This window comes from Leopardus geoffroyi, chromosome A3 (genome assembly GCF_018350155.1).
Source record: "Leopardus geoffroyi isolate Oge1 chromosome A3, O.geoffroyi_Oge1_pat1.0, whole genome shotgun sequence".
NCBI lineage: Eukaryota > Metazoa > Chordata > Mammalia > Carnivora > Felidae > Leopardus > Leopardus geoffroyi.
In genome coordinates, this window is record NC_059336.1 from 3,387,492 (window position 1) to 3,394,574 (window position 7,083).

Here is a 7,083-nt window from a genome sequence, read left to right on the forward strand (position 1 = left end):
TAGCCGACCTCTTTCCCAGGGACAGTGCTCCGTCGCAGAATGGCCACACAGAACCTACAGATGGCTCCACAGAGTCCCCAGGCCCGGGCACAGTATCCCGCTCCCCCCACTCCTCAAGCACCACTGCTTAAACGTGGAGTCGGCCTCTCTCGGGAGCCACATGGTTTAGGACACGACAGAGCCAAGTTTGTTGACCTTGCTGCTGCTGACCCTGGTGGCCTTGGTGACGATGGTGACGGTGAGGGGGACCGCAGTGCTGACGACTTCTCGGAAACCCTGTAAGAGATGCATCGATGTTTTCCTCCTTTCGCAGACAAAGCCGCGGAGGCTCCAAGTGTGGACTAGACTTAATGAAGGGCACCCAGGAGGGAAATGATGGAGCGGACGCCCACGTGCATCTTCATAGCTGTGTTTTGATAGTCTGTGGAACCCCGGGGCTGAGGCACGGTTCTTGGGGAAGGGCCACACTCGGTTCTCCACAATTCTACCCTCGAAATCAGAACCTCTGCTTGCACTTCTAACAGGCACAACGGCAGAAATCCATCTAGGGCTTTATTACCCACGTGCCCCTCTCCAACCGCCAGCCTCCCATGAAAGCAGATTGTGGCCGTGGGGCCAGTTCTGATCAGCAGAATTTAAGAGCCGCCATGCCCTCTTCATCTGTTCCCGGCCACAGCGAACTCGGGGTCCGCTTCGTGCAGTTACTGGACTATCTCTGCACGAGGAACAAACCCTTATTAGTTAAGAGAATTGGTGGATTTCTTGGTGAAAGCTTCTCACGTTAACTTCCTTGACTAATATCAATTCAGGGCTAATTTCTCCAACTTCCATCATCCACTGCAAAGCCCAGGCCTTCATGGTGGCATTTGAATAATTATAGGTATTGAATCATAATACGGTTACATTATTATTTTTTTTTTTTCTTACGATTCTTAGCCTGCTTGGCCCCTGGAGGAACAACTCAGTTTTGTTCCATATTAAAAACTGACTTTCGGAAGGAGGCAGGTCTTACACTCAGGGTCACCAAGGCTATTAAAGCTAAGAAAGCAGACAGCTCCTATTGGGGTCTTGATGTGCAAATCACACAATACATTAAGTCAAGAGGCTTCCAAAATAGGAGGATAAAAGCTTCAAACATCAAATCAGAAAGTGAAAATACAAAGACAGTGGTCACCACGTGGTTCCTGAGAAACAGCGGGCAAAGCCCAAAGCGAGGGCAGCCCTCTCCCCGCATCCTTTGCCCACTCTTTCCGCCTTTCCTACAAAGAACCTTCCATGCCCCATAAAGCTGCTCAAAAAAATGCAGCTGAATCATATCAACTACTGGAAATTACAAACAGAATTTCATGAATATTACACTCCTTTCATGCAAAGAACCTGGAGAAGTTTTTACAAATAATTTAATTCAATTAATCCTTGAGTATTGAATTTCAGATGCTTGAATCTATAATTGAATCTTTTTAAGGAGGAGAAATCTATTACATGCACAAATACACTGACTCAAACCTTTATGGTCATAAAGAACCTTCTGGAAAGGGGGTGCTTGGCTGGAAGCTAGGTCACTCTTGACTTCACCGTCTCCTCATCAGTATCCTGCCGCAGCCCCTGCCCTTCGCTCATCTCAGCAACCCTCCACGCTGCCCACAACTGGTGCCCCCACAGTCCCTGCAAAGCGGCTTCCACAGTCCCTGCGTTTAAGACACGGCCGGCTTCCAACTCCTGGACCTGACCCTCATTGGCTCAGACCCAGTGATGTACTCATCTCTGAGCCAATCATGGTGGGCAAGGGGAGGGGCTAGCTGAGGGGCTTAGACCATTCCGGATCCACGCCTGGAGTGCGCATGGGCTTTCCCAGAAGTTGGTGCAGTCGCAGACGGACAGACAGCTGGAGACCTGCCGTACCAACCCGCCAACGTTCCTGTGCCGCAGTCGATTCTGGATCATCCTGATGTCCCTGGAAACTGAGGCTCTTGAATCCATGACACTTTACAAATAGACTCTGAGGCCCTGACCTGGGACGTCCCCAGCAAGGGAGAGGCAGAGCCCCGCAGGTTCGTGAGCTGGACCCCCGCTTTGGGCCACGGGTCTGCTTGTGGCCTGGGGCCTGGCACTGGGCTCTGCTCACACGGAAGTTTCCAGGCCCACCTCCTGCTAAACAGAGCGCGGAGTGCTAGGAGTTGATTGCGCTGGGCTGAAAGCATTCCACCTGTGAGTTCGTCTGCTCCGGGTTTGTCTGGATCAGGGGCGAGCCGCTCCCGTCTAATTACCTTTGTTCTACTCCCAGCCCCCTGGGAGCTCAAGAGTGCTTCCATAAGGGGACACTGTCAACCCAGAGGAACTGGTTGACGGGCCAGGCCAGGGGGGGAGAGCGGCGGCCTGGCCCAGGGTGAGTGCCCTGGGCGCAGGGTTCAGTCCGCTGCTGGCTGTTTCCTCCCCCCACCCCCGCCCATCCAGAGCCCTTTGTTGTTTGGATTAAACTGAGGTCATTAGCTTCTTGGCATCGGAACAGCATTTCAGAGGGGGTCCGTGTGGGTCTATGAACCGGGTGGTTCTCTGTGGTGGGTGTCGTGTGCCCTGCACCCCAGCATCCACCCTGCCTGTGCCTGCACACCCACCCCCTGGGTTGAAACAACCAGAAGTGTCTGTAGACATTGCCTGGTGTCCCTGGAGGCACAGCCGCTCCCGTTGGAACCACTGACCTGTGAACAGGCTGGTAAAAACAGCCCTGGACAGGCACCTGGGTGGCTCAGTCGGTTAAGCCTCTCTGACTTCAGCTCAGGTCATGATCTCAGTTGGTGAGTTTGAGGCCCAAATCAGGCTCTGTGCTGACAGCTCAGAGCTTGCAGCCTGCTTTGGCTTCTGTGTCTCCCTCACTCTTTGCCCCTCCCCTGCTCACGTGCACGCTCTCTCTCTCTCTCTCTCTTTCAAAAATAAACATTTAAAAGCAAAAAAAATTTTTTAATTTAAAAATTAAAGAACAAAAACAAACAAAAAAAACCCTGGAGCTCTCAGTAGATACCAACTGAAAACTTCGCCAAACTGGGTTTTTCCCCCAGAGACTGGCGCGTGGGGACCGTTGCAGGTGGCTCATTAATGTAACGTGAATAACCCTAACAGCAAAATCATTCTCCTTTCTTTCCCCTCAGTCAGGTCACCGGTTAGTTAACACGGACACTGCAGTGTCTGGAAAGGGAACAGTGGCCCCAACGATATGGTTCTGAGAACCTAGGACCTGCTCACCGCCCTGTGCCCAGTGGGGGCCTCCTTCGTGGGTTCAGATTCATGTGTGGATTTTTATGTCTCCAACCGCATGACATAGCAGCCTTGAGAAATTTCCTCTTGGTTAAAGCAGAGACCCTGGTAACACCACCCCACCAGGTAAGCGTGCTCATTTGGGATCCAGGGGGCCCGACCGAACGTCTCAAGGCACAAACTGTAGAATGAAGCTCCTGGTCTTAAAATAGGGCACATCGGGACCTCAGAGGGCCAGCTGGGCACGGTGAGCCCACCCAGCGCGGCTGCCCAGGGAGCCCACAGCTCAAACATCTGATAGGTCCCCTTGAGAACTTCCCCGGACCCAGCTCCTTCCCAGTCTGGCCACCTTCACCCCTACTCCCAGCTCTAAACAGAATCACTGACACCCATCACTCACCTGCTTACCCGGCAAGGTCCCGAATGACTTTTGGCAGTTTCCAAAAATCTAATCCAGTGCCAGAAAGAAACTATGTAACCTATGCACTATGGGTCCTTATATTTTAAAGGATCTGCCACGGAATAGTGACAGACATTTTTGTGTGTGTTTATTTATTTATTTTTGAGAGAGAGAGGGAGAGACAGAACCCAAGCAGGCTCCACAGTGCCAGTGCAGAGCCCGACACGGGGCTCAAACCCACCGACCGTGAGATCGTGACCCGAGCCGAAATCCAGAGTCGGACGCTTAACCGACCCAGGCGCCCCTGAACAGACATTTTTAAAAAGAATTGTAGAAACATATTAAGGAAAAATGCAGCATGTTATAACTGCAAAACATTAACCGTACAAAAATGTGTTTGAACGTAATGAAAAAATATCTCTTCGGTGGGTAAGACGAACTAACAAAGGTAACTTCTCTAAAGCATAACGCACATTAGTACACACACAAGGGCTTTTTCTATTTATAGGTTCATTTCTCAGGTCATGTAATTTAGGTGGCTTGCTATTCTGCTTGGCTGTAAGTGACAGACAGCCCCCCCCCCCCCCGAAGTAAACAGTGTGCTGAGTTTATTTTCCTCTCCCGTAAAAGTGCGCTGATCCGGGCCCTCGTGGCTGCCGGTGTGAGGGTCTAGGCTCCTCCCAACACGCGCTGCACGGTGGGTAAAGCTCTACACGTACATTCCAGAACTCGGTTACCTGGTCGCATCCAGGTCAGGCAAGTCCGGGAGATGTTTGCATTTGAGGAAGCCATACTCTGGCTAAAACTCAGGGACTTTATTTCTTAGGAGAAGGAAGAGGGCATGGGGTTGTGGGCTGGGTAGCAGTCTCGGCCACTGCCCACCCTGCAGCCACCCACATATCGGCGCTCGCCCTTCTGCTGCACCCACGACCCACCCCCGCCGCACCCCCGGACACAGCGGCAAAGCCCCAGCCAGTCCCCGCATCTGCCTCAAAACGCAGGGTCCCAAGGATAACGCGGAAAACCTCCCCACCAGAAACGGTTCGACAAGCTACGCACCAGGCAGTCCCCGGCTCCCAGTCCACCCAGCATAAGGCGGGTGAGTGGGAAGGAGACGCCGGCACGAAAAACCCCCCTCTGGAGCAAAGACTGGGAAGCACAACCTCCCCTGGTCCATCCACGTGCGCCAATCCGAGCAGGAGGAACAGCCAGGACGCCACGGCCCCCCGCCGGGGTCCTCGCCAGGTGCGTCTCTGCCACCCCTGCCCCAAGTGGGCGTCAGAGGGCGGGTCGTCCTGGGGTCTCTGTGGTGGTGGCTCCAGGGATTGCTCTGGGGCTGGACAGGCCCGGGCTCTTGCAGACCAGGCCGTGGTTTCTTTGGCAGAGTGTTTGTTCCAAAACGTGTGGACCTCGGGTCCATCAGTTGCCCATCAGCTCTAGCCGTCGAGGCAGTTTCTAACCCTGAAGTGTCCGGCCGTCTTCACTCACTGGCCTGCACGCGCCCCCCCCTCCTCCGGGCGCGATGTCCTGGCCACCCCGAGCCTCCGGGGGCCACGGGCTTTGCTGCGAACTTCACACGTCAGTGGGACGGGGCTCGGTTTTCTTTTCTGCTAAGTGTGCTGCTTTGTGGAAAACCATCCCAGTTCCGGATGCCGTGGGAGAACCTAGCAGTTGCTTTCTCAACCCTGCAAGGCTCCAAATTACCAAGCTCTCGGTCACTTTCGGTGGCAGGCTGCAGGCAGGGAGCATCTCCATCATCACAGGGCGTCCCCTCTTCCCACGCCTACGCCGGCCGCTCTCTTGTAAAGCTTTGCTAACGGCAGCAAGCAGCAGCTACCACGCTTCTGCGTCACGGCTCTCTCCTGTCATTCCCTCCCTCGATCCGAGCTCAGAACACGAGCCGCTTTTCAAAAAACAGTAGGGGACAGCTGTTAGCAACTGCTTCATTTCTCCACGCTGTCACCAGGCCTCTGGCCCACAGTGTTTGAGTCCCTGACACCTGCCAACATCCACGGAGTCAGTGCCACATATCTCTGTTCTGCTACTCACAGCTCACCTCTCTTGGTCCTTTTTTTTCTATCAGTTAAGATTAGATTTGCCCGGAAAATCCAAAGGAGCAGTGGCTTCAACGGGACTTTTAAATCTCCCGCATTCTGAGCCCACAGTAAGGTGGTCCATGGACGGTCCAGTGGGACTCCATGGTGGCAGGAACCTACCCGTCTTCTCTCTTGCTGGCGTGCCATATATCAGCGCTAATGGTGATGCCCAGGATGGCTACCTCAGCGCCAGCCATCAAATCCTCATTCCAACCCAGTAGAAGAAGAAGAGTGGGAACAGACAGACACATCTGCCCTCATCAGGGACACTTCCAGGAAGTTGCCTTCCGTTGGCCAGAACTTAGTCGCGTGGTCATACCTGGCTCAAGGGAGGATGGAAGGGTCACTTCCATTGTGGATGGCAGAAAAGTCAAGTTTCTGTTGAGGAATGAGAGGTGATGGATTTGGGGGCAATTAGGCTCTGCTTATGTGGAAAATTCAGTATCAGTGTCTCTCCTATTCTAGCTCCAGAATTCTCTAGCCTCCTCCTTCTTCAGGACAGATTTATGCCTCTGACATGCACCTTGCAGAAGAGACAATGACCAGACAAGGTGCGCAGTCTTCTGCCCACACATCATTCTTGAGGATGCTTTTGCTACACCTACTTCACGGGGACATAAAGTGAGGGTCTCCGGGCTACTGTTTCTGTTGGGGAGGTTTTAACAGCTAGGAGGGCATCTGTGCTCAGTGAATCACAGAAGTGACCAAAACAAACACCTCCGATGAGAAGCACCCATAAAACCAACGAGACTATTAATGCAAATGGAAAACCAAAATTGACGAAATGCAAAATATTTACCTTCCCAGACTGCAGCTAGTCTTGGACTACTAAGTCATTTAGAGGCTAATGTTCTTAATAAAATCACATTTTCCCTGAAAATATTTACTATTTCTGTTTTTATTGCCTTCTTCATTGCTATTAATAAGATTTTGATTTAGTTCACGGATATATGTAAATTCAGCATTTTCACCAAAACCTCCTGATGCCAGTGTTTCTAACAGAAACTTCTTATTTAAAAAATTTTTTTTAAATGTTTATTCGTTTTTGAGAGAGAGAGACAGAGTTGGAGCCAGGGAGGGGCAGAGAGAGAGGGAGACAGTATCCGAAGCAGGCTCCAGGCTCTGAGCTGTCAGTGCAGAGCCCGACATGGGGCTCGAACTCATGGACCGTGACATTGTGACCTGAGCCGAAGTCAGACACTTACCTGACTAAGCCAGTAGGTGCCGCAGAAACTTTTTAAGTCATGTACACAGACTTGAGAAAAACCTTGTGGTGAGAACATCCATGAATCATGTCAGTCGGGGAAAGTGATCATACATAATACAGATCGGCAT

The 7,083-nt window shown here is 52.1% G+C and overlaps 1 long non-coding RNA gene across 2 annotated transcripts; it reads left to right on the forward strand.

Moving 5' to 3' along the window:
• Nucleotides 1-2,984: 2,984 nt before the first annotated feature.
• Nucleotides 2,985-6,630, forward strand: LOC123579915. Of its 2 annotated transcripts, XR_006703008.1 has the most exons (3): nucleotides 2,985-3,378; nucleotides 4,654-4,897; nucleotides 5,037-6,630. It is a non-coding gene; the product is annotated as an uncharacterized LOC123579915 (long non-coding RNA). The 2 variants fall into 2 exon arrangements; XR_006703007.1 differs by lacking the exon at nucleotides 2,985-3,378 and having other exon boundaries at nucleotides 3,942-4,897.
• Nucleotides 6,631-7,083: the final 453 nt, after the last annotated feature.